Below are 23,007 nucleotides of genomic sequence, written 5' to 3'. Positions count from 1 at the left end.
ATTGCTTCAACAACATTGATTTGGCACTAGGTAGCCTATTTATAGACTGCTGTTAACCTGTCAGCTACTACTAATTTTAGGTTGGTCAATTAATCATAAATAAGAAATAGTTCTTCAAATCTCCCCTGTAGGTCCTTAACTAGTTACCTGTAAAGGTTTTATCAGTTATTAAAATTTAATAACTACAAATACATATAAATAGAGACATACTGACTATAAAACGTCCCAGCTAAAAACAGTCTCCCTAATGGAGTGGTACAGTTCTGTCTGGTCTTGAAATATTATCTGAACTTGAACAGCACAAATAGCACCTAGTGTTTGTTTTATAAAAGAGTAACGGCTGCATAGATGAGTAAAGACCCCACGCCCTTCTGCGTGGATGTTTTCAGTACTCAGACCCATCAGCTGAGCTGGAACAGGATAAAATGTGCTGCAGGAGAAGGTGCAAAGTAGAGAGACATGAAAGAAAATGTTGCTTCATACTTGTCCACATTACAGATTATTCAGACCAATACTCAGGCAATATATCACAGTCATTTGTTGGAATCTTCAAAGATAACAGGACATCTGCTTGAGCCATTCATCAATAATAAAACAGAAAGGCGTTAAACTGAGAAAACACATCATCATCTTCATAAATGGTTAACAGGTGTGAGCAGAGGAGCACGGACATGCCTTGATAATGGGAAGCAGAACCACCTCGCTATCTTTTTAGATATCACTGGTAAGTTATGTGCAATTTAAACTGGAAACAATAATAGGTTAACAATCAAAGAAGTATAAACAGGATATAACTTTATTGTAAACAGGTAACCGTTATAAGAACCTTTAAAGTTGTATGCCAGCATGCTGAAACATTACAAATTCAATCTTCTGAATGCTCCTGATTCAACTCTTGCAGGCAAAAGTGAAAAAGAATATATTTAGCATAATACCATCATTATAATATATAGTACTGCTGTACTGTGGTAAACTAAGGTAAAAGCATAAAAAAGCATAGTGTATGACATTGCAAGGTTGGTTATACCCGCCAAATGATTGGGCAGTTATGCTGCATTAGATCACTGTCAGTCAATTTAAAAATTAAATTAGGAATAAGTGAGTTCTATTGTGCAACAAACCTTGAAATTTGAGAAGTTTACAAATGTTCTGAGTTTGTGGTGAAAGATGTTTAAAGATAGTGTTTAGTAGTGTAAACATGTATGATATCTGGACAGTAGCTGCTTTTAGTTTAAACAAAGCAAAAATAAACATTATACAGTGAGGGTGCTTTTAAAAGTTTTTTTCGACTACATAAAAAAAAAAAAAAGAATATGTACAGATATTCACAACTGATCCAATAATTAAAAAAAAAAAAACCCTTAAATCTTGCTTTTGCCCCAAAATGGGATTGGGTCCTTATCCTTACCAAACTGTTTCGTGTTCTGTAGTCATTCCTTCAGTGCCTTGTGTCATTACTTATTATAATTCAATTTTGAGTGCAGAATATGATTCGTCTGGACATGTTTTGGTAAGATTGTGGTTGGCACTTGTCAGTTCTAATTAAATTGGCACAGAGCACCAACGTGATTTATGATGGTTTTTGCAAACAAGTTTCGCAACTGAATTATTAAACTGGAAGTTACCACAAGGCACAAATGAATACCACCTCACATTTCTAACCAGGTAAACAGTCACATTCAGTTTACTTTTCAGTATGTGTCAACCTTAGCTTCCCAAGTTTTTAAATAAATCTGCTTGTTTAAGTTTCATTGGATGAACGTGCTGTAGCATTTCACATTAGTAATTACTGTTTCTTTTAAAGAACAAGGCTTATGGTGTGGTGCCAAGTTCATTTCACTTGCGTTTGTTCTCAATAAAAGCTTCTAACTGAAACTGTTGAAAGAAATTTGCTTTGCTTGACTTTGTCCACACAAGCAACCATAAAGGCATGCATTAATAAAGAAAGGCTATGGGAACAGTTTTTATGTTTGCCCATAGTTTGTACAAAGCTCCCCAAATAAGCCTTTGTCAACATTGTTTTATTTTTTGTATTAAACTGTGAAACTGTTTACTTTCCTATTTGGTACACATTCTTTTTAAGAAAAAGATTTTCCATCCTTTACAAAGATCCCACTTTAATAGACACTTTATAAATTGAATGTATTGGCTGCATTGGACGTTTGGATGTCTTAATTTTTAATGTCTTACTTTAAGATACTCTCTCCACCCCTTCTACACTTTCTCTCGTTATTAACTAATCCGGTGCTATCCCTAATGATTGGCATGCTTTGCAGCAGAGATAAAAATCATAATAATAATAAAAAAAAAAAAACATCCTAGGTATCGTTAACCTATTATGAACAAAATGACACATGTGAGATGCATATAGCGCATGAAAGTGCACAACAATTTAATTAGCGTCCCGTTTAAGTATAAACAAAAGAAAACCAATTGAGATCATAATAAATACTTCATGATAGCAGAGGCCTCATTTAAAAGGTACTATAACATTTTCTCAGGATACACGATAGTTAAACTTAATTGTTTATATGACTGTCTATCAAGTGATGTCTCAATGAAGGAAAAAAGAAAGACCTGCGTTTCACAGCTGCCAGATGCTTGTGTTTTGATTTTGCTTCTAGTGAATAAATCAGCTTTTAGAATAAAAGCATGGCATGGTACCAGCCCCTGTTGCCTCTGTGCTCATCGTGCCAATTCTGACAGGAAAGATAAAGCATTTAGAAGTCTATTTGATGTTTCACAATAGAAATTAGCATGGTATAATGAACTAGCTTAATAAGTCTATTATTGTTTTGTTCAGAAAATCGAACGTGAAGAGGCTTTTGATAATATGCCTGTGACTTTTAGCCAACATGTAATTGACAGCTCTCCCTGATATGGAAGTCATGAGATAATAAAACTGAAATTACTGTGGAAAGAAGCAGAGTTTTCACATAATAGCAACACAATTGCTCAAATTAGGATTTGTATCTATGTGCAGTTGATTATTTTCACAATAACCTCACAGGCCATTCTGTAAGGATGAAGTAAAAAACAATACATGATGAGTTAATGATGATAAATTATATAGAACAAGAGGTGAATCAGACATTTAAAATGAGAAATTAAACAGCTGAGACCACTTTATTAACTTGCAACTAGTGATGAAGTGCAATATACACACAAGTTGTTTATAACTTATTTAAATAAATAAATAAATAAATAAATAATACTTTCAGTTTCATTTAAACTTGAAATATGAGATCAATGAAAAACAAGATACATTTTTTAGTATAAATATAAACTATGGTAATATTTATTACTTCTGTTGGCACCCAACTCTAGGAAACTTGCTTCTTATTCTTAGTCAACAGTAATACATTCTTTTAAAAGGGTGTCATATATATTGGAAACATTGAAAGAAACAGTTCCCTGCAGTCTGTACAGATGCTGGATGCATACATTTATAATAAAACCTGGAATTGACAAAATGCTATTTTCCATCCTGTTTCTGTTGTCTTGCTTGCAGTCAAAGCAGAAGAATAAAGTAAAGAATGGACAAAGTTTCAAGTTGGGTAAAAGATAAAACTAGTGATAAAGCAGAGCGCACAGAAGATTAAACTGAACAAATTTATTGAACACATACAAAAGAGGTTTAATTGAGAGTAAAATTCAGCTCTGTTTTCAGATATCTTTTGTGTATTTTATAGGTAGATCACATAAAATATCCAGAATATAAATATATATATATATATATATATATATATATATATATATATATATATATATATGTAATAATATTCTATATATATATAATATATAGACACTATACCGACATTTCAGTCATGTATCTGTGAAATGGCTGTTTTTGGCCTTATGAAATACACAAGTCTTTCTTCTCTATTCATTGCCTTAGAACAATTAAACAAAACAAAACCAAAGGTGCTTTCTATTGACTGTATTTACAGCAATCAATTATTGTTTATTGTTCTGGAATGTGCTCTTATTAAATTCTAATCTCTCAATTACTTTTCTGGTTACATATGGTAATTGACATTGGTTGGTAACGAATGCTGAAAAATGTTGTCAGTCACACTCGTTATTATCAGCAAATTGATGATTTGATAGTAATTCCATACCTTTGCTTTATTCTTATATTCATTAACTTTGAATCAGAAACCCAAATAAAACAGCATTTGAAAACACTTTTCAGTGAAGGCAAAAGTTCTGTTTAAGAAAATATTTAGGATTTTTGTGGCTGAGCATGCAGTGCAGTGCAGTTACATGCACACAAGAATTCCAGTAGGTTTTTTTTTCCTTCTGGAAAGTAATTCCAATTGGAAAATAATCACATCTTATTAAATTGAGACAGTTTAGATGTGGAACTGCATGCAATACAGAACAGATTAACACAATGTTAAAAAACATTTTCTCAATATTATCTTAAACCCTGATACAGACAGATCTGATCTGAGAACCTTTTGAAATGAATCAACAGAAAAGAAAAGGGACAGTAAACTCACTGTTAGAAAGCAGTGAACTGCCAGCACACTTGTTCAAGACATCAGATCAACTCTGGTTTTGAACTTTTTACAAGCTAATGCTTACTGACGTTTATAGGATCCAGCAAAACTGGTATAAACTTACTTTAGATGTAAAGACTTTCTGGCTGTTAATGTCATGTGGACACCAAACTAAAACTGTAAACATGGAAACTGAACTAATCGTGGGTATTAGCTTTGCTTATAAATAATGGAGCGTATTCACATTCTCAGCGACTTCAACATTCTTAACTTGTTATGGATGCTAGCTGTACCTCTGTATGGGCTTGGTGAAGGTGTAACAGATTTATGATGTAATACTGTCATTCCTGATTTGTCAAGGTTAATTAAATCCCATCTGTACATTTAATAGGTTAGTTACAGGAGTTTCCCATGCAAATGAATCAGCATATATTTTACACCCACATTGTAGATAATTTAAATTTAATTTAATTTAAAAAAAACAAAAAAACAAAACAAAACAAAAAAACAACAACTTTGTTTTAAATCTAAAATGTAGTAATGAAGTGTGGCACTGGTTATATTAGTGGTTCCCAACTCTGTCCCTCAAGATTCATGCCAGTCCAAATATAGGAACCACCAAGTTATAGGTTCAGGCACACAGTCTTGAACTGGCAACCACCACTGACTGGTAGTCTTTGGTCAGTCTTGTGCCTTTCCTGTTCAATGAGTACCAGTGCCAGATGTGTTGTAAGTTCACATAGGAGTTCATTCCATTGGGCTTCAATGCTCTTCAAAGTAGTGCCTGACCTTGCTACTGTATATGGATGGATAGGGTTATCTGCAGCTTTTATACCCATCAACAGGACAGGTAGAACTGCATTTTGCATGTCATTTAAACTGCCATGTTGCTGCTTCCCAAACCAGTAGAATCCAATGTCAACTGTCAACCAACAAAAGATGAAGGATCCTTGATACTTCATTAGACCTTTCAACAAATTTAGAACATGAGACAACCATGTGAAAGCTGTTAAAGCCTCTTGGGGTTCCTCTAGGGGTGAGCACAGGGAAGGTGCTGTTTCTTGACAGTGTATATCAGCTAACCTTGTTTTTATCTTGCACATTTAATACATAATTTTGCAGAATTCAGAATACTTTCAGTGTTCACAGGGATTACAACAGATAAATCCAAAACAAGCAGTAGCATTTAAGGCATATCCATATCATACAGACTGAAAGCCTTTAATTTGGAAGAGCAAAGCAAAACATCGAAGGGGACAGCTGCAAGTACTTGAGATGTGTCACAGCCTTTTGAAACCTGATAAATAGTGGCAAACACAACAGCGATTCAGGCAACATCAATCTTCTAGACATTTTTAGATGGGTGGGAGCTTTACCATTTTAGTAATGTTACTAATTGTTCTTGCACTAATATTCTTAAAAAAATAAACTAGTGGTTGGTTTATTCCTGCTATTCAGCTCTTTCATAGAACTAGTTCTACAGACAGTTTTCATTTGTTAATAGTCTTGTTTCAACATATAATATCTTAGAAATGTTTTTCAAATGACTTACCAGGCAAACCTATGTTATAGATGATCACATGCTTGAAATAATACAAGTGCAGTAGTTTATACAGTTACTTTTCAAAATTGTATTATTATTATTATTATTATTATTATTATTATTATTATAATTGTCTGATGAGGTTAAGTTATGCTTTTAATATGTGTGTTCTCAATTTCTTTTTTTCCTTTTTCCCTCGTCACATGAAAATGAAACCCATTTCCATGATTTGATTTCATGTTTCCTATATGCAGGGGTGAAATTCTTAACACAAAAAATGTAGGCACTCCTATGCGCAGCTGGGTGGAGTTAACCTGTGATTTATTTATTTATTTTCCAATTTGAGTGCCAATGAATAAATACTTCTAAAATGCATAGATACCGGTACCTGATACATTACTTAAAAAATAACTGATGATAAATAATAACTAATTCTATAAACAAAGAAGCTGAAAATACTGAAAGATTTATACTCTCTGAATGAATCCCTCAGTCATGTACTGTAATGTAACACTTAAGTTACTATTAAATTAAGTTAGTAACTATTACACTATGCAGTAACTGCTGTAGAGAGGGAGTTTTCTTTAAAAGGTGTGATGTTATAATGTATAGTTTCAACTGTACTATGAACAAATTATACAAAAAGGTAAAAGTTAAACAATGCACACTAGGGACTGAAATAACCCTCTTTTTTATGTAACAGGCACTACTCTTAAAAAAAATATCTATTTCACAATTTCCGTACTGTTCTCTCAAATCATCACCGTAACTTCCAGACCCTGGGTACTCACCTACAACAAGACCTGGCCACGTTACATTGATAGCCTTGGATTAGAACATACATCTGTGTTATTTATTTATTTATTTTAACTTGTAATAATATCAGCATTATCTTTACTAGTATATCCTTGTTTGGATCACTTTGTATGTTTAAGTCATCACATCCTGTGTCTTTTTAGTACCGGTAGAGCTCTCAAACATCCTCTCTAAATACAGCTGGTATAACAGAGTGTAACTGTTAATCTGCCCCCCTGCAACACATCAGCAAGAAAACCACAAACCACACATGCTGCATTTCTTACATTGGTTTCTGGAGCTTGTACATTGCAGATGGTAAAAGTAATACACTACTGATAACAGGCAATAATAATAATAATAATAATAATAATTTGCTCGATCGACTCCTATTTATGTACTTTTGTATTTATTTAAAAAAAAAACAAAAAAAAAAACACTTGCAGTAAGGTAAAATTGATTGATCCAAAAAGTGTTCTGCCTCAATTAATTTCACAATCATTTAAAAAAGAGGAGTGGGAAATCAATCTATCAATCCATCTTTATTTTATGATTTTATTATTACAAGATGCAGTAAATACAAGAAAATCCATAATACTTCAAATACAGAGAAATGCATAATACATGATACACAGTAAAAAAAAAAAAAAAAAAAAAAAAAAAAACAATGCATAATACATTATACAGTGGAAAGTACATAATACATGATAATAGCATAATACATGAAATAGTACATTAAATACAGTGGAAAGTGCAGAATGCATGATAGTAACATAATACGTAAAATAGTAAAATGTTTCTGTTAAACCAGTTTATTTCACAGCGAGAATCATAGTTCTAAACTATCTTATATATATATATATATATATATATATATATATATATATATATATATATATATATATATATATATATTTTCAAGATCGCATACAAAACATAAGCAGCAATTGAAAGTTCAAGTGAGTTAACTTCAGTTTTCTCATTCCTTTTTTGTTATACATTTACGTGTGTAGTTTGTCTCTTAATATAGATAGATGGGTGCTATATTTTCACCTTTACTTTTCACCTGCTTGCTATTCAGTTAGTTTGTTTTATTTACCATTGGATTTTAAAGAGAATGTAAAGTTATAGCATTTCTCGCTATTTAAATGATTATGATGAATGCTTATTAAAGAGCACATCATCATAATAATAATAATAATACCTACATACAAACAATAACACACCACATAAAACCGAATATGCACAGGGGCAGGGATACCCAGTCACAACCATAGAACTCCTAACCCTAACCCTTTTCTGATACAAATGTGTACTTACATATATCGTGCAAAAACATTTACACATTAAATACAGTGTAACTATGCATAATAACGTTGTAAGTATGTGTAAGTACACGTGTATTTACTAACTACAATGTGAATACACAGCATTTAGAGACACTTAATGTAAAGTGTTTCCCAGAATCTAATTAAAAGAAGGGAAATTGATAGAAAAAACAAATTCAGTTGCTACACCTTTAAGCAGCTTCCATAATGCTTTTTGAATTTGCCAAGCGTTTTCACAATAGGGCTTTGGACGACTGACAACGCAGATGTGATGCAGCTCTGCGTGACTAACTCCAACAGCCTGTTTTCCACATTTACGTAAGTCAGGCATTTACTTTCAGCCACCTGGTTTAGACAAACATTAACTACACCCTTTTCAAAAATCCCATGTCTATCAAGACCAAGATTGTTTTAACAAAACAACATATCTTGCATTGTGAAAGTGTTCCATGATTCAGAGAGGTTAAGAGGTGAAAGCACACAGGTGTTTCATTTATCTGCACTTCTTTTCCATTATATAATGTCTTGTGATTCAGGTGAAGTGCATGTTCTAAAAGATCAGTTGTATTGAAATGGTAGGTTCTATGTACTGTAGGGGCCCTAAACATAATCCAAAAGTGAAATTGTGCTGAATTTTTTATTATTTAAAAAAACAAAATCATAATCACAAAAGAACAGCAAAACAGGATGTTGTGGAATAATTGTGGCTGAGCTCTTTCCTGGAAACAGGATGAGGTACAGTGTGTGTTTTTATTACATAATCCCCCATGTTCTTCCTCACACTGGAGTAGTTTCCCCTTGCTTTTAGATAAAGTCCCTGGATTAAAGATTTCTACTTCTTTCCTTACATATTGATTTTTAATTGGAAGTTTGGGTTCCATTACTGTATCTTGGTTTCCAGCAAAGTTCTCTTGTAAAATCTAATGCAGCCAGTTGTAAAACCACATTACCACAACTAATGTGGTTGGCTTTGCACAACCATATCAACACATGTTAAATGCCTTTACAAGAAAAATGTTGTCAGCTAGAATACAGTTAAGGGCACAACTAAATGATATGTATCTTTGCTAGATAAAAACAGAGTGCTGTGTCTTTTCTCATTAATTGATTATCATGAAGACCCATAATACATTCCTGTATATAAAATATAAAAATGCTTAACTGCAGCACTTTAGCCCAAAATGTTTCGATTGAAACAGCTTGCCACTGAGTTATGGAAAGTAATTGCACTTTGGAACACCCATACATGTAAAATAAGTTATTTGAGGAAAAAAAAAAAGATAATGACTTTATAAATATATTGAAGCAGTTGTCAATGAATAATTAATTCCACAAGTCCTTTTTTAGCATCCTAATAAACTCTTATTAGGCATTGGGATGCAATATGTGACTATGTATTTTCCCTTTTCCCTGATATTAAAAAAGAGATCATAAAATATATTTACAATACCCCAGGAGAGACCCAGAATACACTCCCCATAAGGGAAGTCCTTAATGGGATCAAACAGAATTGAATGAACAACACTGCCACAATTTCTCAGCAGTCATTTTGTATTATTATTTTTGGCAGCTTCTAATATAAATACGAGTCTCTCAGTCTTTGAAGAACACCTTAATCTGTAACCTTAATCCTAAACCCTTTTCCAGACTTCCAGTACTAAATAGCTAAAGTGGACTCCATTTGAAAAAGAAATCTAGCCTAAGATCTTCCCAAAGAAATTTTCATAACAGATTCACTTTTTTCTCTGTTCAGTTCTTAGCAATCCTGCAGATGGTCTTTATTTAGGGTATTTGGAGGTTTACAGAAATGCTGTGACACCTTGAAATAAAGGGAAGACTGAGTATTAATCTCAAAGTGTTTATAAAAATCCAGCAGAAATCCTTTTTAGGTGGTTGTGGTTGTATGCTATCAGGTGACGTTCCGACGTGTGTTGGACTGGGGCCTCTGTATGGACAATGCCCATTCTGCCTGTCTTCTCCTGGGTCAATACGAGATCCTCAGAAAATGCCTGACTAATTGAAAAGATTAGTGAAGGTTCTCACAGCTGTGTGAGACAGTGTGAGAGAGGAAAGTGTAGAGCCACGTTTTCTTCAACAGAGTATTTAACTCTTTACATTCAAATGTAACGAGTCCCTTGTATTAGGTTGTCACTTTATTATCTTTCTAACTTAATCCACAATATTGTAAGAATCCTCCTGGAAAACACATTTTAAAACTAGTCTTATCTTTGTACATCAACAAGGGTTTTTGTTTATGCTTGTTAAATATTGTTGTGTTACAGGAAATTGATATATTATAAATAGAGGATACTTCATGAACATTATAAGTGACATGTCCCTGAAAGGGGAAAGAAGATTGTTTAAGGCTTACATCATGAGTGAAATAAATATAGAATTACAGGAATGCACAGTATACATAAAGGAGAGTATACTCAAACCTTAATGAAAACAGCTTAATTTAGAAACAGCATCTTAATTCAGAAATGTACTTATATCAAGGTACAGTAGATTCAAACTATGAGAAATATATTCACGCTTCAATAACTTTTTCTAATTTAACATTATATAAAAAAAGTTATTAATAACTTCACGTGCCAGACAAAACAGAAATGAGTTATCAGCTCTCTATTCATTTTTAAATACTAATTATTTACACATAAAGAACAAAAGGTACATTTGTCACATTGAAATGCTTCATTGTAGCTTGAGAAAGAAACACTTTCTAATTAAGAAAAAATGTAAAAAGTCAGGTCTGAACTGCTGGTATATAGAATAAAGCTGTGGCATCCATCCAGCGAGAAAATCTATTGATTGTTAGAATTGTTACGTACCAGCTTTTGACAAGCCTTGATCTAGAGTAAAATAAGAAAAACCTGTCTTTAATAGTCTGGTTTTGTAGTTAAAAGTATGATTTCATACAAGAACAGGAACAAGTAGCCTAACAAAAATCTCACTATAATAATATATTTACAATTTTGAGAATATTGAGGAATGCAAACAATATTTGAATTAGTAAATTCTATTGTCTTCTTCAAGCAGTATGAATTAAATTGGACACAATGTTTAGCTCAATGTTTTGTGTTTTGTCAAATATATAAACACAGTATGGTCTCTAGCAAAAAAAAAAAAAACAACAAAAAACATTTTTTTGCAGAAGGCGATTTACTTTCTAGCTTATTATAATATTCAAAATGGTAATAAAACTTTGTGATAAACCACCAGTTATATAACTAATTTAACACAGATATAAGATTTAAAAAGAAAAAAAAATGTAACAGCACAAAATCAAGCAAATGCTTTTCAGACAGATTAAATGTCTGATTCAAAACTATTCCCAAACCACTAAGGCCACATTCAAACACTCCAGGACATTGAAATGTAGAGCCTCTGTATGTCCTTTTGAGTTAACCTTCATGCTGACACCAAAAGTTAAGAAATCTCTTTCATAGATTTTGCCTTTACATAGAACAATAGCTGGCAAAGGTAAACAGTGAAAAAAGGCATTTCAGCAGTACTGTGTCCTTACCAACTGTAGGCTGTTGGAAAGGCTACTAGTTGGATGATTCCAGAAGCCTGAACATTTTTAAAAAGAAGGACGTTCCAAGGGTTGTGATATTACCCCTATACAGGGCTATGTAAGACACTCTGGCAAAATACGTTGTTTTTAAAGCCAAAATAGACCACAAGGTTTACAGATGATGTTTTGTGATGTGTTGTCCAGATAGTGCATGTTTTTTAATATATACAGTTACAGACAAAAGCATTTGGGCAGTTCACACAAATTTGAAAAACCACAAAGAAAGTGATTTCTATACTTTCTAATTGTTCTATTGAAAGATATAAATTAGAGATTCTGATTTATAATAAAACAACAAATTATTACATAACATGTATAAAATGAAAAATAAAATAAAATGCACAAGCTAATTTTGTCAAAGATATTTGCACACCCTTACATTAATATGTTGTGTGCTAACCCTTTGCTTCCTTTACAGCTTGCAGTCTTTTTCTGTATTTTGAAACCAGTTCCTGTCATCTTTCCCCCCCGAGATATTGTTGCTCGTGCTTCAATACATACAGCTCTGAGTGCTGCAGTTGACTTTGTTTCTTTTTTGCAACAGCGGCCTTCAAGTCAATGAACAACATCTCGATGAGAATGAGTGCAAAATGTATTGATACCTTGCAGCATTCATTCATCCTTCTGAAATACAAAGGTCGCCAGTGTCTGAGGAAGAAAAACAAGCCAATACCATCACACAGCCTCCACCGTGTTTAACACTGGGCATGATGAACTTTATCTCAATTCTTGTGTCAAATCTTTTGCAATAATCCACTGATTTTGCTGGGCTGCTCGAACGATTCTTCTTCCAGATTTTGCAGAAATATTTCTTGGTCTTCCACACCTGGAGCTAGTTGCAGTAGTTCCTGTTCTCCTGTGTTTGTCAATAATATACCACACAGTGCTTTTCAGTAAACCAAGTCTTTCTGCTGTTTTTCTGGCAGTTTCTCTTTTTTTTTGTTTAGCTGTATCACTGCCATTTTGAGATTGTTGCTGTACTCTTTAGTTTTAACCATATTTGTTGCTTTTTTTTTAATCACAGATTTCCAATTTAATTTCCAGCAGTTGATGATTATGTATTTATTTGTTCTATAATTATCAATGAATGTGTTTCTTATAAAATATGTTGATTGTTAAAATACTTTTCTCAAAGTATGAAATAAGTTTTTGTAAGTTATTTTTCATTTTATGCATGTTATTCAATAATGTGTTTTATTATAAAACTGAATGTCTACTTTAATTGATATATTTCAATAGAAGAATTAGAAATTATAGAAATCACTTCTCTTTTTTTTTTTTAACTGCCCAAATAATTTTGTCTGCAACTGTTTATGTTGCATTAGGCATACGCTGCTGTGGAACTGTCTGTTATGCTATAAGTTATGCTGTAAAAGTAAGCATAGAATTTTAACTATAAAGAATAGTTAACAAAAAACAAAAAAACAGAATATGCTACCCCTATTATAACACATTCCACAGGAATTGCAGAGGTTAATTACAGTGTACTGTCTTTCTTTATAATAATAACTGTTCATGCCAGACGATATTATACATCGTTATAGATACATTGATCTGTGACTTCTTTTGGTGTCTTTTTACAAACAAAATACACTTAAATATGTCATATAATAAATAATCTATTATAATGATATTGAAATAATTTAACTCCACAAACTTACTACACAACAAGCATCTATAGTAACACTACATATCTGTTACTGACAGAGCACAGTGTTAGCTGTCTTTAGATAGAAATACTGCACAGCTGTGGCACTGATATCATGACATAACTGCATGAGTGGGAGGATCATTGTCACTCTGAATCCTATTATGAAATGAAACAAAAGCCACTAGAGAGCTGTATTACTTGTATAAAATTGCATTTGTGAGTAAATTAAAACATTGGAAAGTGTCCAGTTTATTGTAGCCAGTCTGCAAGCAAAGTATTGGAATTTTGGGAATAGATGAGATGTATAGCTGGATTACAAAAACAGAATTGTAAAATACAGAGATTCAGTACTACAATATTTTTATTTTATTTTTTTTAAATGGTTCCCTGTTGGGTAGGCTGTAAAACACACACCACAATGTAAAACAAATTAATCTATCCCATTTAAAATTAAACACTTATTATTTGTTGTGCATGGACTTACTAAATATAAATAAAAACAGAAATAATATACTTCTGCTGTATCAATATGAAGGAAAAGTACTATGTACTTAATATATGTGTAATGGGCAGGGTTGTGTGACACATTGCTGTTATGGATTCTGTCCTGTCATGTCGGTGAGAAGAATGAGGTTAAGCTCTAAAAAAATGCAGGAAAGATTCTTCCCTTTTGCATATGGAAATAATTTTTCCTATTTCAGGTTTTGATCGAAACAAGGTCTGCAAAGCCTTCCCAAGTCTGGGCCATATTCACAAAAATGTTATCACTGTGCTAAGCCAGGACTGTATAAGTATCTCAGTAGGTGCATTTGTGTTGTTGCTTCTTGCTTGTTGTTGGTACCATTACCAGTTTATTTTTGCTTTTTCAAAACAATGGTATAGATAGTGATCTCTCTCTCTCTCTCTCTCTCTCTCTCTCGTAGTAATTATAACATGATAAAATACAAAAGGAAATTAACAGTATGTTGAGCTGTAAAGCAAAAATAAGATACAGCATTAAATGTGCAATAATCAACTGAGCGGTTTAATACAAATGACTTTACTAAAAATGGATAGCTGCTGTATCCAACAAACAAAGGCAGAGGGTTTTGGGTTTGTCTGTGACTAAATGCAGCTACTAACAATCGTATAATAGGGTAAGCCTAAATAATTTACTAAGTAGAATTATAAGAAATTAGGTCCACTACATTTCAGCTAATGCTTAACAGTGTTGTGTTGAAGTCTTGTTACAACACTGATGAAGAGAAGTTCAGTTTCATATGGTATTTGTCTAAAAGACCGAAATAACAGTATTACCCAATCACTACAATTTTTGCTTAACTGAAATGAAAAGCTAGCTTGACATACAAAAACATACCGTTACAATGAATAGTATTAAACCTAAATGCATCTATTCACTGTTGTTAAGAAATTGCTGTATTTAAATGAAATTATCTATATCACAGTATCAGCTAGTATGACACAGGACATCTGCAAGAAAGAAGAGAAAACACCTGTATTCCGCCCTTTAATCACCTATTTAAATTATATTTTCAAGTTGTAAGACTATACTCAGTCTGTTTGTATGTTGATATGGATCTGTTCATAAACATAGTGGGTTTTGTTTCAAAGATCTTAACAGCAGGAGGTGTAAAAATTGATGATTTTCTATATTAATACCCCCTTTATCATTACTAAAGACAAAAAAATCTAGGGGAAAAAGTCTACAAAAGTTCATTAACTTTATGGCGGGAGCATTAGGATTTGTTTTGATCCTTTAAATACCCTGTCTTAATAGTCCAAGTGGATGTAAGAAAGTAAAAACGTAATCATGTTGTTGCCTATAAAATACTGAAAGCATATACATATTAAAAAAAAAATAAACACTGTAATTGCAGTCTTTGCGAGTTTGCATTCTATTTTTCCAAGAATGGGTCTGGGCATCACTGCATGTTTATTCTATTTTCTGGCTCCCATTTAGCTCGAACATGCTGGGGGCGGGGGGTAGATCTGAAATAGCTAGTTCTGTTCCCTTAGGCTGAATGATCCAGTAGCTAACACTTCCAAAGTGAGAAAATGTTAACAAAAACTAAGACAGAGGGTGACATTTAATTTGGGGGTATTCAAGTTTGGAGAATTGTTTTCATCTAAGACATGCCAAGTTCCATTGACGCAGCGAAGTTAAACAGTGGTTGTTTGGGAAAAGATGATCTTGAGTGATGGGCCTTTCTGTGTGTTCCACAGATTCCTGACATAATCTCTGTTGCTGTCAAATATGACAGGAGATTTCCACAGAGCTCACCTGTTGTGCTCTGACAGAAAACAAATATGTAATATGAGGGCTGTCAGTGACCTCTGATCCTTCTCCCCACCCTTCCTGCTGGGCCTCACATGCCTATGTAATCTCTCTCTTAAAAAGAGGTGTTAAATAACACCTCCTTTTAAGCCACCTCACGGTCTTAAGAATTTAACACCTGTGGCTTGAAGTCTCTGTTCAATAAACAAGAATGTTTGTTTCTTGTTTCAGTCTACATTGTGTATCTTTCTAAAAATACTAATTCTTTAATTTCAACAGGGAGTTTACCTTTCAGTTCGACAATTGGAAGTGTAAGTTTTCAAAATGTGATTTCAGTAGTTCGGGACAAACACCAACCACAAAATGGTTAAGTACAAATATTTATCTGAGGAGAACACGGAGTATGCAATTTTACAGAGAAGCATGTTATATATACACATTCATTTGGCATCAAACCTAACTGGTTTAAGGGCTCACTGCCTGGCCGACCTAGATGAGGCTCAGACTCCCAAAAAGAACAAGTCGGTCTCAATGCCGTGAGTAGTACTGGATATAGCCCACCTGAAGGTTTAGCCAACCTTTAGCAAATGATCGTCAGCGTGCAGGAGAGGAAAACAAAACCCCAGTTGGGAAATAAACCTCTGGGAATCCATGGCTGGTCTGATTGCCCTTCCCCCAGGCAGATTATTAACACTTAAGAGCGCATTGTAGTAAAAGCATTTTTAAGATCTGTAATATTTGTTCTAATGCAAGGGCGCTGGAACTAGGGGTGCTGGGGGTGCGGAAGCATCCCCTGGCTTTTCATGGCTTCCATCATATGTAGGGGTTACAGTTTTGTTCAATGGCTTTCCGCACCCCCACTTTAAAAATTGTTCCAGTACCACTGTTCTAGTGTAAACTTGGTAAGAACTGGAGGAACAACGATCTAACTGTTTGAGAAGGGAGTCTGGAACTCCGTGGCGAGAAGCTGAAGAAGCTACTCTGATTCTGAAAGAATGATTGGAGAACTACTCAGATGCGAATCCAGACCTGGAAAGACTCGGGCAGGTGATGATTGTTCCGTTTTTGTTACTGAACAGCGGGTCTGGGGGTGAGAAGGGGGTCGTAGGGGCTAACATGGGAATTGAATTTAATCAAATAGATTAGTGAACCCTTTTTTTCCTGGTCAGTTTAACTTATTTTGACCAGGAAGGAAAATGTATCAGATGAGGTGATTTATAGGTCAGATATACAGGGGTGAATCTGGGGGTTGAATTTATCTGAGTGTGATGTAAATTCTGAGCACCTAAGGAACCTAAAAAAGGCTAGGAGAAAAAGGTCTTCTAAAGGTTTTATCTAAAAACGGAGTAGTAGCCAGAGCAGATGAATGAGATGCACTGGGAGCGTATGTTGATGGTGATATGTAGGCAAGCGGGGGGAGAAGGAGATTTTGATTGTTGAAGCACTTTCAGGTTTAGTGAAATTTGTGAGTTGCTGAGTGTAGAGCTGAGGGCGTGGAAAATGAGTCTGTGGAAAAACTGGATGCCGGAAATTGAAATTTTGATGGAGGAAACTCTCTTATAGCTCTGTTCTTAAGAGACATAATCTAGGACGATACTGTGGGCATTGAAAATGAAGGGAATGAAATGTTGAATGCAATATGAACATTTTTAAAGTAATTCCAGGATGACCAGTACTTGCAGTGCGTGGGGAGTGATGCTGAGAAGAGTTGTTTCTTGAGCCTGCAGAATCAGGGAATGCAACGGGTGGCTCACAGGAATATCAGGTCTGAAAAGGAAGGAATCAGAGTTGGCAGGAGGTTGGCTTCGAGAGCTAATGCTCTGAATCTCTGCATTTGGAAACAAGAAAGAGAAAAAGCAATTACATTCAGGTGGCCGGGAATGTGTTGAGCTCTGAGAATGAACTGATGAGTAATAGACAACCAGGTGATCCTTCTGAATATTCTCATTATATGGTGGGAGGATGAATGACCTTTGTTAATGATTTGGACTGTAGCTGAATTATCTGAGTGGATAAGAATGGATTTTTGGGCCCAGGAAGACCCCCAAAATGCTGCTACGGTGACCGGATACATCTCGTACAATAACGAGGACTGATCGGGTATAGGAATGGTGCTGAATTCTTCGGGCCATCTGAGCAGAAAACCATTTTCCCATGTAGTATCCTCCAAAGCCGAGAGAAGGAGCTGCATCTGTGAACAGTTGAATGTGAAGGCTGGAGTTCTACACATTTGTGGTTTGACATTCAACAAGACCATGTTTAAGTAAATATTATGTTTTTAGTGCATTTTTTAATGTTGCATTTATAGCAAAATTCATTAGTATTCTATACTTGCTAGCTAAGGGAGGAGTAATGCAAGATCTTTGAGAATAATCTGTATTTTATGTTAATTTCTCATGATTGACCATCTGTTCGATTAATGTGCTAATCAGCACATGAATCACAATGGCGTTTCATGCACTCAGTAATAACGAAATCTAAAAAGAATGACAAGAATGTGTCCGTTGTAAAAGTTTGAAATCTAAAAGTTAACATTTTTAATACAGTCTGTTGAAAGTTTATTGCGAGGACGCCAAAATCAGACATAGGATTGGATAATGAAGTAAGTAAACAAATCTCAGTATGAAAGTTTACTTTCAACTTTAATTTACTTAATGATTTCCAGGCCGTCTTAATTTGACCTAAATGAGTAAAAGAGCTGGTTCGTTTTTTTTTTTTTTTTGTATAACGAATGCCTTTTCCATCTTAATGATAGCATTACTCACAAACATAACTAGTACAGACTGCTCGAGGCCTGTGATCTCAGACATACCTGGGGACTGCTTTAAAAACCTGCCCAAAATACATCTGACTGAAATACGGCAAACAGAGGCATCAGCTGTGTGTTAACTGTCCTGGGCGACCTTTGAATCTTAGTAGTTTCTGAAGCTCGCAGGTGAATACCCCACTGTATTCCCTGACTCACTGAGATATAGTGTTCTTTGTAAACTCTCCTCGTCACTACTTCTTTAGTACCAGTTGTAGGTCTCCTGGACTGCTGTTCAGCTGTGACGGCAGTGAGGGTCAACTAGTTTCAACAAAATAAACCAAACCACCACCCCCCGTCCCCGTCCCCCAGAAAAAACAAAACAAAACAAAAAACATCAAGCTTCTGTTGTCTATATTACCAACTGTTGTTTCCATGATGAAACCCATGTCAACGAATATTTTTAGTCATTGTTTTTTAGCTGAAGAGGGATGGTCACACAGTAACAAAAAAGGTCACGGGGTTCAAATACTGTTACTGTGGAGGGAAAATCAGAAGACACACTCTGTTTAGCAAATACTCTCCTGTGTAAACATAACCCTATCTTCCATGGCAAGGGTCTAACCCAATTTGTCAGAAAGAAATGTATTATTAATAGTGTATGAAACATTTAATATGACAAGCACTTTGTACTACAAACAGTTGAAAAACATGAACTGCTTGAAAATATGTTATCTCAAGACATCTTTATCTGTTTCAATATTATCTGTGTTCGAGCGAAAAGCCTGAAGGATGCCATCGAATGTCAAACTGACTTTGTAAAATAAATGAATGGTAAAAATGAGATCTGTTCAGCTCTACCACAAATCCTGACACTGATCTGTGGGCTAGAGGCGCACGCACAGGAACGCAGTGGTGAGGTGTATTACATGTTCCCTGCAGTCTCTAGATTAGTATTATGGTTACATGTTCTTTCTGTCTTTATTTTATCCACACATTCTAAAAAGACCAAGTTTAAAAAGATGCACAAAACCACTTCTATGTTTGACAGGGAACTGAGGTTCAAAAATAATTTCTTGGACACTTAATGGCTTCAATCCAAGTCAAGTCAATTCAAAATATAAACAATATGCATGTTGTGGGTTTGTTTAAATGTTATGCCATTGATATTAAGTTTAAATGTACCACTGGTTATTTACAAACAGCTTGCTACTGATATGCATGTACTGTATATAAGCATTTAAAAAAACATACTATAGTTCTGGTAGATATTAGTGTAAAATGGCTGCATATGGCTGTTTTTTTCTTAAGGAAATGTTTAGCTTGACTTCCTTTTTAATAAATACAGTTTCACCTCAATCAGATAAGGTATGTTTCCATTTCCTTCTTGGTACATTATAGTTTCTTCTGGGTTTAACTGGGATATCAAAAATATCAGAATTTTTGGGAGTGATGAAAAGTAGAATGGCTCACGTCAAGGGACCTCTGTGCATTTTTTAATATTTTGTCTCTGAAGTTTTTAGCCACTATAAATAAGTGTGTTTCCAGTTTAAAATCCTGCCAGTCCCATGTGTAACATAAAATGCAAGGGCCTTTTCGCATATTTATTTTTGGTGCAAAAAAAAGAAAAATGTATAAAGGCTACATCAATTCAATCTATTAATAAAGGATGTTGTGATTTGTTTTAATTACCTAGCAATGTCTTGGACTTCTCCACTTAGCCAGTTGCTTAATATTAGTAGTCCTGGTGTGAACTTGGTAGAAAACTGAAATACGCTTTGCTAAGTGGTTATTTGAATGTAATAACTGCAGTGTTACAAAAAGGTGTTTAAGCATCTCCACACTTTCTTCAGTCTGGATTCTTTAAATAAAAGGAAAGATATCTGCAAAGTTTTTACTCACCCACATATATCATTCATCATAGTATACTGTTCTTTTTGGATTTAAGATTAAACTTTCTATTTTACTTTAACCACAACAGGTAAAATGGCTGCTATTGTACAACAGTTTTTGGGCAAGACAACAGTTTCTGTTTCAAATTTTGTATTCATTAGAGTAACGCAAATGCTGATCTGTTTATCCACTCTAATTTGAGAGCTTATTTGAACTACATGCAGTAAATAAATATTTAATGACAATGCCACCTTTCCCTCACGCCATTGCGAGTGTTAGCAGATTGTCTTTTGACCTTCAGAAAATGAAAACCGAATGAATAATTGAAAACAAATCTTCAATCATCCTGTTTGGTCCAGGTGGAATAAGAAGTTTATCTGCAATCAAATCTCGGTGGAATGTTACACTGTGTAGATCTTTACGGAAGGAAAAAAACTGTGTCCTCATTAATTGCTGATTACAGGCTAATATGTTTAGAGGATGCTTTACCCAAGTAAATAAAGTTCATATACATTTCCTAGGCATCTACTTCCTTAAAACAAGCAATATATTTATTATTTCTCTGTCATGCTCAGGTTCTCATATTCTGGTCAGTATGTTTTCTTCAGCACTGAAAATCGTTGTGCTTTGTATAAAAAGTTGAATGTTAAGTGTTATAACCATACAACCACAATAAGATTCTTTGCACAAATCTTGCAAATGCTATGTGAAAGCCTGAGCATTCTCTGTGGTTCAATTTTGCAGGCTATTATAATGTTTGCCATCAACTAATAACAGTAAAAAGCATAAGAACCCAGACAAACTTATCAATGAACAATCGCGTCTGTGTACCATTCTATCACATTCCCTTAAAGTCAGCTGCTAATTAAAATGTACTGCACGATTTAGAGGTGACGGGAGCATAAGCCTGTCTGGGACACAGACAGGAGTCAATCCTAGTCTTCTGTAACCTTCTCACTTGAAGGTGTTGTATTTAAAACTTCCTAAAGCCTCTGCCAAACACAATCTGATCCTCTGCTTTTTTTGGAAGTTTGTATGTTGCATTAAACTCTTCCTGTTGATCTAAACTTCCAGCCTGTCTACAGTGTTCTTTATTTGCTGCTAAGGCTGAAGAGAGGCTAAGATAATTGGTAAAGTAGTCTGTGATTTCTCTTCCAAATACTGTTCGGTATTTAAGAAGGCAAACTGAAACAGTTGCTTTTGGCCTTACATAAACATTCAGCAGCAGGGCTTACACAGATAGTTAACTCTTTCGTGTGAATTGTAATGAAGCTAGTCTTGGTATTAGTCATAACTCTGCAAAGGTCTGAATATAGAATAGCCAGTAACGATTGTTTGCCAAGTATACATTGCAAAGCCTTGCCCTGAGCAAGCAATGTTGTTATATAGAAGCTAGCGATGTCTTCAATGCAAAGCCTTTTTTTTAATTTAGAAATGATTTATCCAGGGTAGCCCAACTTAGATGCTACATCTATTTCATGCCTTTCTTCAAGTTAGTTGTTGTTTAGTAAAGGAAGGTGACTTCACAAGCCCAAGGTCAACAGTGGGTAAACTGGACCTCATTGTCCATTAACTAGAATCATTATAAAATGATGGATCACTGTATTTGGTAAAAGCATGCACTGACATTGCACTGAACTCCATGTTTTCTTCCTTATAAAGGTGGGAGAATGTGTGGCATGCAGACTATTATACTCTGTTGTAGTACAATATTTCATCATAATTTTAATGTCACAGGATCTTTTCTGGTTAGTGGTAGCGGCAGCATTAGTGCTCAGTTAAGCTTGACTGGTGGAGCACATGCTTGCTGTCATCACATGCATCTTGATTACAAAGAATCAGGGATCTGCAAAAATGAGGACAGAGTGACAAGGTCTTAGAATTAACTGGCTATGATGCATATGCAGGCAATGTGAAAAATGCCAACAATTTAAAGGTCAAATATTTTTTACTGGGGTGGTGTATAATGCAGAGTTTTGATTGTTCTTGGCTTTGTGGGATAAGTATATAAGCTTTTGCACCATTGCTGGAAATAAATAACAGCATAACTATTATACTATTATTATTGTTGCTTGCTAATATATATATATATATATATATATATATATATATATATATATATATATATATATATATATATATAATATATATATATAATATCTATATATAATAATATAGACAATGAGAGACAATGAGCAAAGAAAGGGTAGTTCTGGGAACACAGGACTACACCTCCCAGAAGGAAAATGCTAATTTGATTATTGTTTGATTGCTTAATTACATTTAATTTTTGTATTAATAATTATCTCCTGCACCTGGCTATCGTTGTAAATTACAGCCAGGTGCAGGTTATTTAAAGAGAGCAGCAAGTATGTTCTAGGCTGCTGTAGTGTGAAGAGCCCTCTGTGCCGTGTCAGGTAAGGTAAGGTAAGGTAAGGTAAGGTAAGGTAAGGTACTGTGTTAATCCTTTTTGTGCAACGTGCGTTTGTGAATGTAAAGTGTGGTTTTGTTTTAAATCGGTAAGCAGAGTGGCTGGGTCATTAAAAAATGTTGAAAAAGAACCTGAAGGACTGAAATCCTTCTATATATAAATTAAAAACAACCAGTCTGCCTGACTAAATATCACAGATAGAAAAGGGCATGGCTTTGAAGTCATATAAAAGACAATTTCTGGAGTTTCTTGCTCATTAGGAA

At 34.3% G+C, this 23,007-nt stretch overlaps 1 long non-coding RNA gene across 1 annotated transcript in view; it reads left to right on the top strand.

Moving 5' to 3' along the window:
• The first annotated feature begins 370 nt into the window (after positions 1-370).
• LOC121329338 overlaps positions 371-23,007 on the top strand; it is a 34,799-nt gene continuing 12,162 nt past the window's right edge. Inside the window, exon 1 of the long non-coding RNA XR_005951763.1 lies at positions 371-724. This is a non-coding gene — a long non-coding RNA (uncharacterized LOC121329338). The remainder of the gene's footprint in view (positions 725-23,007) is intronic.

The sequence above is a fragment of the Polyodon spathula genome, chromosome 16 (genome assembly GCF_017654505.1).
Source record: "Polyodon spathula isolate WHYD16114869_AA chromosome 16, ASM1765450v1, whole genome shotgun sequence".
Taxonomy (NCBI): Eukaryota; Metazoa; Chordata; class Actinopteri; order Acipenseriformes; family Polyodontidae; genus Polyodon; species Polyodon spathula.
The sequence above is the reverse complement of the archived record's forward strand: the minus strand, read 5'-3'. Positions and strand labels throughout refer to the sequence as shown.